This window comes from Triticum urartu, chromosome 5A (genome assembly GCF_056163025.1).
Source record: "Triticum urartu cultivar PI428250 chromosome 5A, HENAU_Tu73, whole genome shotgun sequence".
NCBI classification, from domain to species: Eukaryota; Viridiplantae; Streptophyta; class Magnoliopsida; order Poales; family Poaceae; genus Triticum; species Triticum urartu.
This window is the reverse complement of record NC_141877.1, coordinates 519,945,771-519,956,301: the sequence shown is the minus strand read 5'-3', so window position 1 is coordinate 519,956,301 and position 10,531 is coordinate 519,945,771. Positions and strand designations below refer to the sequence as shown.

Sequence of the window (10,531 nt, the reverse complement as noted above, 5' to 3'; positions counted from 1 at the left end):
GTAAGTTATACAAATGTTATACATATGACATTAGTCTACGCTAGAGATATACCAAATTCAGCCAATCAAACGCCCGCGGACACGCCTAGACGCGTTAGCGGACAATGACCGAACACACCTTATATTATCGTTTCCACAACCGAACACCTCAATTATGAAATCTCAAATTCATATAGTTACATGCAACATAAAACCTAATCTAGAGAGGAGCTCATCCAGCTCCGCCCTGTCTATACCTGGCCATGGGAAGCCCGGCCCGGCCCGAAAAAGCCCGACCCGACGCTGCTCCCGGGCCGGGCTCGGGCCTAGATTTTGAGCCCGATGGCCGGGCCGGGCCCGGGCCCGTCGTTTTTGCACTTTTCTAAAGGTCGGGCCGGGCCGGCCCGGAGACCGACGGGCTTTTACATGTTCGAGCCGGGCTCGGGCTTAGAAAACAGACCCGATGGCTGGGCTAGGCCGGGCCCGGGCCTGGGTTTTTTGCATCGGGCTTGGCTAGGCCCAGCCCGAAGCCCGACCCAGCCCGAGGTATGGCCAGGTATAGCCCTGTCCATGTCGGGCAGCTGGCTGCGCCTCTTGGAATGTTGGTGCGGTCGTCGGCGAGGTCGAGTAGGACATGGAACATGCATTGACTCACGGACTCAATGCGCCGCCATCTCCCATGCCCTACTCTTCCTCGTCGTAGCCTGTCGCCTATACATCGCTGATCAATGTGAGGTCGATGATAAGGATCTGTCGTGGTTGGAGCGCGACACATCCACCACGATGCGGTTGCGGCGCCAGGCGTTGCTGGACCGGAGCAGGAGAGTGTGAATCCGCCTAGCTGACGTCTGCCGCGAGCACTATTGTGGCCTCCGATGCCCTCTACCTCGCATGATGGGCACAACACGCCATATTTATGTTCGGCGCATTGCGGGTGTTCACCTCCGCCCCAGTGTGCCAACGAAGGGGTTGTGCCTACGCCACGGTGTTCGAATGCTAGATGAACCGCACCGCCTCCGGTGAGGCGGTGACGACGCACCGCGCCGGATCGAAGAGCCATTTGGGCGGACAATATGGGTCCGACCGTTGTCGGGCGTTCTCCTCACGAGCGCGGCCGAGTGCACTGCAGACAGTCATCTGCTCCCTGGACCCTCATGGGATGAACTCCCAGTCTGTAGATCGGGTGATCGAGGACTTGGATCCGCTGCCCGCCATGCTGGAGAAGGTCGGATATCGCTGGAAGGGATCTTGGAGGTGAAGCGGAGGAGAGTGGAGTGGATTTGCAAGGGTTTGGTCCGGGGAGCATATGGAGATGAATATATGTGAGATCGTGGTGTGCCAGCGTGGTCCGAGCCGATGTGGCAGATGTGCTCGGGCCTCCCCACATCCGCCCTCAGATTTGAGCTAGATATGAGCAGTGATGGTCAGCCCCGAGCGTTTAGGACTAGCATGAGGCATCCTTCCAGGTCGGTTTCTTTTGACCGGTCAATGACCGGACCGTCTGTCCGGGCGTATAAAGAGGGTTTGGGGCGCCCGACTATAGATGCCGGTATCATAGTAGTGGTGTCATAGATGGCTTCATTTATTAGATTGTGCACTCATCTTCTCTTGAAAAGCTCTAGGCTGTGTTACCCTAACAAATTATGTCACCACAAACATCTCTCTCATCATTAACTACTTGTCACATAAATAAACTTTTCCATGGGTGCACTATTTTATTAGGGCATCTCCGCCGACCCTCAAACCATCCGAACCGCGCGGTCCAGACGTGTTTTGCCATCCAACACAGTCCTGTATCGGTCTGCTTGGCGGTCTGGACGCTCTTATGCCCGCAAACTGGAAACAAACTTTGGGGGGGGGGGGGCGGGGGCATTACCGTAATAAACCTATATGTTGATGGCCTTATCTATGCCGACGGCATTTTGTCGGGGCCGTCACTGATGTCTACTACGCAACCTTCTTTTTGTAGACTCGTGTTGGGCCTCCAAGCGCAGAGTTTTGTAGGACAGTACCAATTTTCCCTCAAGTGGATGACCTAAGGTTTATCAATCCGTGGGAGGCGTAGGATAAAGATGGTCTCTCTCAAACAACCCTGCAACCAAATAACAAAGAGTCTCTTGCGTCTCCAACACACCCAATACAATGGTAAATTGTATACATGCACTAGATCGTCGAAGAGATGGTTATACAAGGGTAATATGGATAGTAGATATAGGTTTTTATAATATGAAAATACAGAAACAGCAAGGTATCAAGTAATAAAAGTGAGCAAAAAAGGTATTCCAATGCTTGAATACAAGGCATAAGGTTCTTACTTTCACTAGTGCAAAGTCTCTCAACAATAATAACATAATTGGATCATATAACAATCCCTCAACATGCAACAAAGAATCACTTCAAAGTTTCTATCGGAGAACGTAGGAAGAAAACGTGCATCAACCCCTATGCATAGATTACCCCAATGTCACCTTGGGAATCCACGAGTTGAGTGCCAAAACATACATCAAGTGAATCAATAGAACATCCCATTGTCACCACAGATATCCCATCGCAAGACATACATCAAGTGTTCTCAAATCCAATACTCAATCCAACATAACGAAACCTCAAAGAGCATGACTCAATTCATCACAAGAAGGTAGAGGGGGAGAAACATCATATGATCCAACTATAGTAACAAAGCTCGCGATACATCAAGATCATGCCAAATCAAGAACACGAGAGAGAGAGAGAGAGAGATCAAACACATTGCTACTGGTACATACCCTCAGCCCGAGGGTGAACTACTCCCTCCTCGTCATGGTGGGCACCGGGATGATGAAGATGGCCTCCGGTGATGGTTTCCCCCTCCGGCAGGGTGCCGGAACGGGCTCCCGATTGGTTTTTCATGGCTATCGAGGCTTGCGGCGGTGGAACTTCTGATCCAGGGTTCTTTTCGAAGGTTACCCTATTTATAAGAATTTTTGGCGTTGGAAGCAAGTCAGGGGGTGCCAGTGGGGCCCACAAGCCCTCAGGGCGCGCCCTATGAGGGCGGGCACGCCCTGGAGGCTTGTGGACTCCTCGGGACTCTTATGGCCCAACTCCGGTGCTTCTAGGGTCTCTTTTGGTCCATAAAAAATCACCGTAAATTTTCAGCCCATTCCGAGAACTTTTATTTCTGCACAAAAAATGACACCACGGTAGTTCTGCTGAAAACAATGTCAGTCCGGATTAGTTCTAATCAAACCATATCAAAACCATATAAAATTGTTGCAAACATGGCATAAATACTTCATAAATTATAGATACGTTGGAGACGTATCAGTCAGCATAGATGGAGGCCTACCACGCTCGCGTCTGACTAACCTGGCCCACCCAAAATCCTCCTACTTCGCCCGCGTGCTTTCCCGCCCGACACCAGCTGCCCGCATTCATGCCACTGCAGAGTGGCTGCACCACATTGACGCCGTCCCAGAGCGGACACGACCTCTCACTAGTTTCAGTATCGAAGCCGATTGCCGGCCGAGGGCGCTGCCCTGCCGCGTCCCTAGTGTCTGCGTCGTTCAATGCCAGTTTACTGGACGGGACGGGACAGATATCTGCCATGCCCGTTCAACTCCGGTCTGTCCATATGCCACCATTAAGCAAGCTCGTCGACCGAGGAACCAACTCTGACTCCACGCATTGACGCACCCGAACGTTTGGCCTCACCGGAATCCTCTATTTAAAGGCGGCCACACCCGACTAACTCCACACCACAACACATCCACTCCACATCCTCCTCCTTCGCACCACATCCGCCATGACCGCAATCTCTAGCACTTTGTGGGAGTGCTTGCATGAGGTGGCCCTCCCTTGTAGCCGCCTGGCAGATCGAGCATGAAATGCCTACTAGCTCGTTCGAGGTCTCCAACGATGTCCCTACGATGAAGACGGGCTCCGACAACGACTCCGTGTTGGACCCCGCGCTTGTGCATGCCGGCTTGACCATGGAGCAAGCATAGGTTCACGTCGACACCACCATGGCGAAGGAGGAGCAGTCTGTGCTAACACCTATGTCGACGTTTCAGCGGGCACAGGAGGAGGAGTGGTACAACCTATTCCTCCTCGAGCAGCATCGGCTGGCGGAGGGACAAATCTACGGCAAGCGCAAAAGCAGGAGTCCGTGGCCGCCATGGTAGCGGCGAATCCAAACTTCATCACGGAGCAGCATACACTCTACGAGGCCGCGCGTGCTCAAGCCGCCGCTCATAACGTAGAGGCGCGCAGCTAGACACGGACGCGGCCGCACATGCGGCGACGCTGGCGGGCAGGCGGGGGAGGAGGAGAACGCCGCCAGCTGTGCCTCCTACGCGCCGCCATCCAACTTTCTAGGGCACTTATGACAGGTGGGCAGTGAAGGACCGTCCACGTCCATCATCGACCCACATCCACCGGCACCGGCAACGGACAGGTCGCGGACTCCGACGAGAATGAGTAGGCCATTGGAGACAACGGGGGCTTGAGTCCCAAGTGGGTCGGTCTGTCTCCCATGTTCTAATCTTCCTCATTGGTGACCAAACCTTCACTTCACGGGTCTTGAACCCCGTCGCCCATGGAGACGGCAGATGGAGGATGTGATCGCCGATGCGGAATACAAATGAAGTGGTCGACGGGTGCCACCGTAGGATAGGCTTAAGTTCGGCCGCTTTTTTATAATGAAAAATGTCTGAAATGTAAGTGTTTTCATCTGGTTTATATGAAATCAGCTGGTTTGTATGAATTTTGCCCGGTCTATTGAAAGGTGGTTTGAATTGTATGCAAATGGTACTAGATAGTCGGCTCTCGCATTCGTGTCGACGGACTGGTCACCGTATTCTAAGAGAGACACGGGAGGAAAGTTAATATAGTTTGACTTTGACCAAATCTTATATGTAGACTTAAAAAACAGAGGGAGTACCATCTACAAACGCACAGAAATGGCAATTGCAGAAAGACCAAGGTAGGGTATAGCTAGCTACTCGATGAGCTTCTGGAGGTACTCGTCGTAGACGAAGTCGACGAGGATCCCGTAGGCCTTCTCCGTGGGGTGGTAGCTGTCCCAGAACAGGTAGTCGGCAATGACCCCGCACACCGCCGACGTGACGCCGTTGCAGAGCACGGAGACCTCCATCATGCCCGTGCCGCAGCAGCCCAGCGTGGATTCCCTGAACCCGTACCCCTGGGGGCGCACCATCATGTCCATAAAGAACCCATACATGTCCACCAGCACCACCTTCGCCCCCGGGTTGTTCGCTTTGAGGGAGTCCACGGCGGAGCCCATGCCGGCGTTCACCATCTCAGCGATCTCGTTGGGGCCGGGGGAGCAGTCCCGGGCCATGCCGCCGGAGAGCGTGCGCTGAGAGGGCATGCAGCCGACGGGCGGGAGGCTGATGACGGCGACATGGCGGGCACCCGCGGAGAGTAGGCCGTCAAGGAAGGCGGCGGCGTGGGCGACGACGAAGGACGCGTAGGAGGCGTGGGAGTAGGAGCTGCGCGCGCGCAGGGTGAAGTAGGTGTTGGCCACGTCGTTGCTGCCGGTGCACACAACGAAGATGCCCTTGGCCAGGATGTCCGAGAGCGCGGCGTCGCCGGCGGCGGCCCGGACCTTCTGCTTGTAGTCGTCGAACATGCGGAGCTGGTCCGTCATGGAGATGGCCGAGGCGAGCTGCGCCGTGAGCGGGTCGTACCCCGTGCCGCCCGAGGCAAAGCTGACGCCGGTGAGCAAGTCGTGGCTGGTGAGGTCCGGGGCCAGGTACGCCGGCAGCAGGTCCTTGAGGCCTAGCCTGGAGGCCAAGAAGTCGGTGGGGATCTTGCCGTTGGAGAAGCGGCCGGTGGGGCGGTGGTCGGGGCCGAAGTCGTGGCCGTAGGGCGGGAAGTTGGCCTTGACGATGGTGTGGATGGCGTTGTTGTTGCCCGGGTCCATGATGGAGTCGCCGAACACGACCAGCGCCGGCACCATCTTCTTCGGCTTCGCCGGCGCCGTCCCTTCACCTGCAGCGCTGCTGCCTGTGTACGTGGTTCGGCTGGAAACACCAGTCGCCGCCACCAGCAGCAGCAGCAGCAGCTGCAAGATCAAGACACACCGCACGCCCGTTGCCATTGGTGGATAGATTGAATGCGGTGCAGGTGTAGTGGAGCGAGTGGAGAGTGAGTGTTGGAGGGGGTACTGGATTTATGCATGGCTCATGGCTCTCTCGGCGCATGTAGTAGGCCGGACGGCGAGGATCTTGTAGGACTACCGACGAGGATACGCGCGCGCATGCCTTCAAATCCATCTTCATTGCCTCTGCCGTCTCTCTCTCTCTCTCTCTCTCTCTCTCTCAACTTGCGCCTGCCCTCTCGCAGCAGTACCAGTACCCCACCAGCCCAGTAACTTCATGACATCTTTCTGGACGTCACTCATCAGTTAATTCATGAGGTCGAATGACAGCAATCAATGCATGCGCACTCCGTGCTCAAGTCAAGGGTGCTGGGTCTTCGTGTGTTCCTATTGGGCACTGGTTTTCGTAAAGACCGCGGGCGTACATTGAAATTGAATACAAGCATGGATAGCGGAGCTGTTGTAGAGCCTACCTGCATGCCTTTTCTTTTTTAGCATATCCATTTACATAAACCTGGCACGCATCTGAACCCCTGTTACTTCTTTTTGACGGGTCTCGTAGGCACCTCGTCGTCGACGGAAACGTCTCCTTCCATTAAATGCGCATCATCGTAAATCCTGAAATAAATCCAGGAATAAATGCGAGTACCAGGATTTGAACCCTAATGGGCTGAGATACCACAGTCCGTCTAACCATCCAACCACAGATTGATTCGCTTCTTTTTGACGGGTCTGAACCCGTGTTACTTCCCACCGTTGGCGAGCCAGCTCGGCCGGATTTGTTTCTACTTCTAGGAAATTACGAAACTGTATGCCCTAATTCAAAAAAAAATCAAAAGTATGACCCCACCGGCCTTGCTCGGGCAGGAGAATGGCTCTTCGGTCTAGCACTCGTCGTCCGCGCTTAGGCCGGAATGTTGTTTTCGGTAGCCCGAAGAGTGTTTTCAGTGTAGTAGACCGAAGAGGGATGGACCAGGGCTGAAGAGCACTCTTCGGTTTTCTCCAGGGCGAAGGGTGTTAAGGGGCCCACCACTTCGCGTATGGTGACCGAAGATGCATGGTGGTCTAAGCCTGGCCGAAGACCACTCTTCGGTGTGCACTAGGCCGATGACCTCTCTTCGATTTCCTCTAGGCTGAACAGTCATTTTTTCAAACTTGTTTCTCTGTTCAGTACAGGTGTTTTCCCGCCTTAACCAATTTAGCGTTCCCGCTCTTCTTCCCTCGCCATCGTTCCCACTCTATTTCCCGCCAACCCTTTCCCGCTATCCTTTCCGCTAGATTTTCCACCAACCCCTTACCCTCATTCTATAAAACCCCTCCCTCGCATGTTGCCTTCTGCATCTTTCCTTACCAATTTTTCCAGTCATGTCAGGCAACAATTCCTGCGGTTTTACTCCACTGATGTCTCATTTGCCTTTGTGCTATGTTGTCAGAAACCGGATGCCTATTTGGGGAGGTGTGCATTTTGAAGAATTAGTTAGTAGTGATAGGCACCTGACGAGTTGGGTAAGTGTTTTTCCCGGCCTGAACTCTCAGAGAAGTGCCCGGAAAGGGGCCCGGAGGATATTCGACAAGAACTTTTCCGGATGCGTGGAAGATGGGATAAGAATGTTGAACTCAAACATACAAGTGCCTACATTACTGGTAGGCCTTTACTTGTTGACAGTCCAAGAATAAACTTTCCGCAGAAGCAATATGAGGACCATGTTAAGGTAAATGATAATTTCATTTCAGCTTGCACCCAGTTAGACCATATGCTCGTATGTAACTATGTTTTTATTGTTGTTTCTAATTTTCAGAGGTACCGCAAGGACGCAGAAGTGTTGAATAAGGATATCTTCAACTTTGGATGGATGAAGTGTATATGGGCTTTATACCAAAGGTGAGAGTACCACGGCAGAGTGGTGCATCGGCGAGGGATGGCGCTAGCTCCAAGAAAGTGATTGAACACGATGATGATGAGTTTATGTCAAGAAAATGAGCTGAGAACATAGGCAAGGCTCCTATTGCATCTGAGAGGGGTGGCGGTAGCTGTAAGAAAGTGAAGAGCGACGATGATGACTTTATGCCAAGCAAGTAAGTTCAGAACAGATCCAAGTGTTGTGCCAACTCGAAGAGTGGTAGATCAAATACGGGTGTAGCATCATCAAAGGGCGTCGATGCTGATTACGATTCCGTTGATGAGTTTATGCTAGGGAAACTAGTTTAGGTAACATTTGGACGCAATCGTGAAGACCTCTGGAAGCCTCATGTTAGCGGGAATAGTGATGATGACTTCATGTAGTGGTTGCACGACATTGCAGAAGTAATTTGTAGTGTCTTGTTCTAGGAGCATTATGTTGTATCTTAGTTTCCTGCTGTAGTGTGTCGCAATTTCTATTGTTTTGCAATATCTTCATCAGAATTATCATATGAACTAGCAAAACTGAAAGTAACATGAAAAGAAATATGTCCAATACGTAGATAATGGCGCACACATGTAAGCAAGTGCGATGGTAATATAGATATATAAAAGCATGTCTCATACATGGATAATGACTCACACATGAGAAATGTCTCAAACTAACATGGATGGACATATGTCTCATACATAGAGAATCGTATCACTCCCAAGGACAACGTCGAAGTCATGGCTTCCTCCGACGAGGACCGGAAGGCTCGAAGCGCGAAGCCGGGGGATGATTCCCACAATATCCACGACAGTAAAGACCCTTGCCGTCCGCTGTCTGTGTCTCCTGCATGGGTGGTGGTGGCGGAGTGTGTAACACTGACTGAGAGTCATAAGTGGGTTCAGATTGGTCCTCGTCATCTCAACTACCCTCTAAGAATGAACCAGTGAGTGCGCAGATTGCCTGAACTGTGGAGGCGAGGCACGCAAATTATTTACTGCAGAAAAGTTACATGTGTAAGATTGATTTGTAGAACAGGAATTTGGAAAACAAAGTACAAAGTAGTGTTACCTGGGCCGGTTTGATGATGCCAAGATAAGCTACCTAGTTGTGAAGGAGGTGGCGGCGGCACATAGTTAACATAGGGGTGAAGCCCTTAGCCGTGTTTCTGAATGATGCAAGGAGGGATGTGGCGGAGGATGTGCTGGGCGAGGAACTGCAACATCAGAAGATCGTCTGCATATAACAGCTGTGTAAATCCCTCTTAGCTTGTCATAAATATGCCTCAAAAGTGAGATGTGCTCTTGCTGCGGGATAGGATGCCCCGTCTCCACCCGGTGCAATAAAGACGAAACAGCCTCTCATGCCAGGATAGTCAACTCACCTTGTAGATGGAAGGTTAACCCATTGTATATGTTCAGTCTATGATGATAGAACTACACAAATGAGTCACATGGTACTTACTGCGTGGTGTTTGGTTTCCACAATAGATTCGGTTGGGTACATATCGGTGATGCGAGGGACCTCCATATGATTGGGATTAGCTGATGGCACAAAGTAGATCATCATCGTATGCCGGTAACTCCGTAGATACAATGAGTACTAGTCCCACTAAAAGGCATGAACCTCCTCCCGAATATTTGCCGATACAGTAGTCCAGGCCTACGTAAGGTCCAATGCTCTGAATCCAAGCAGTGATAGTCTTGTTTCCTCCTACGCGGTTGTTCTTGAGATTGGCAGATCTGTCGCACATGTTGTGATTTAAGGGTTAGTTGTATGGGCACATAAATCAGAATTAACTTGTGGACGCATGGAGGTTGGTGTGGATGTTCTGGAATTTTAGCCGATTGAAATCAACCAAACTCTCTCATAAACCCGTGTAGAGCCATCTCCTCAGCCATCGCATCAAACACCAACTTGGCCTCCGTCGGCCACTAGTGTTGATCTCTAGTGCACAATTCTGATATCCCTGATGGGTATCTTACTGATATACTTGCATGCGAGTATGGCTCCCAGATAACCTGATCCTCATACAAAGAACATGGTTGCGCCTGGCCTTATCCCGACCTATTCGGCTAGGGGTAGGCCGAAGACCGCTCTTCGACCGGAGGGACACCGAAGACAGCCCATCGGTCGGGTCATGGCCGAAGTTAATCTCTTTGGCCCATAAAGGCCACTCCTCTCCCCAAGCGTGACCGAATAGCATACTTCGGTCTAAGCGCGGACGAAGAGCCAGTGTTCAGCCAAGTGGAGACCAAAAATCACCTCTTCAAGCGACGAGGTCATACTTTAACATTTAAAAATAATCCGCTCGGCCATCGTCGTTGCACTTTGCGCTCTAAGAGCATCTGCAACTAGACCCCCATACCCGCTCCAAACACCCACGCAAGCTGCCCGGTCAGTGTCCGGATGTTTTTTGGCCACCCAATCGGGCTCCCCATAGCCGGCCCAAACGCTTGGACGGACCAGGACTCCTCATATCCGGCCCATATCTAGGGCAGATATGGGGATGCCTGGACGCGTCAGACTGACCGATAGGGCCCACGCGTGGACACAGAGAGAC

At 52.0% G+C, this 10,531-nt stretch overlaps 1 pseudogene; it reads right to left on the bottom strand.

Moving 5' to 3' along the window:
* Positions 1 to 4,885: 4,885 nt before the first annotated feature.
* On the bottom strand, positions 4,886 to 6,246 carry LOC125556458 (GDSL esterase/lipase EXL3 pseudogene; annotated as a pseudogene).
* Positions 6,247 to 10,531: the final 4,285 nt, after the last annotated feature.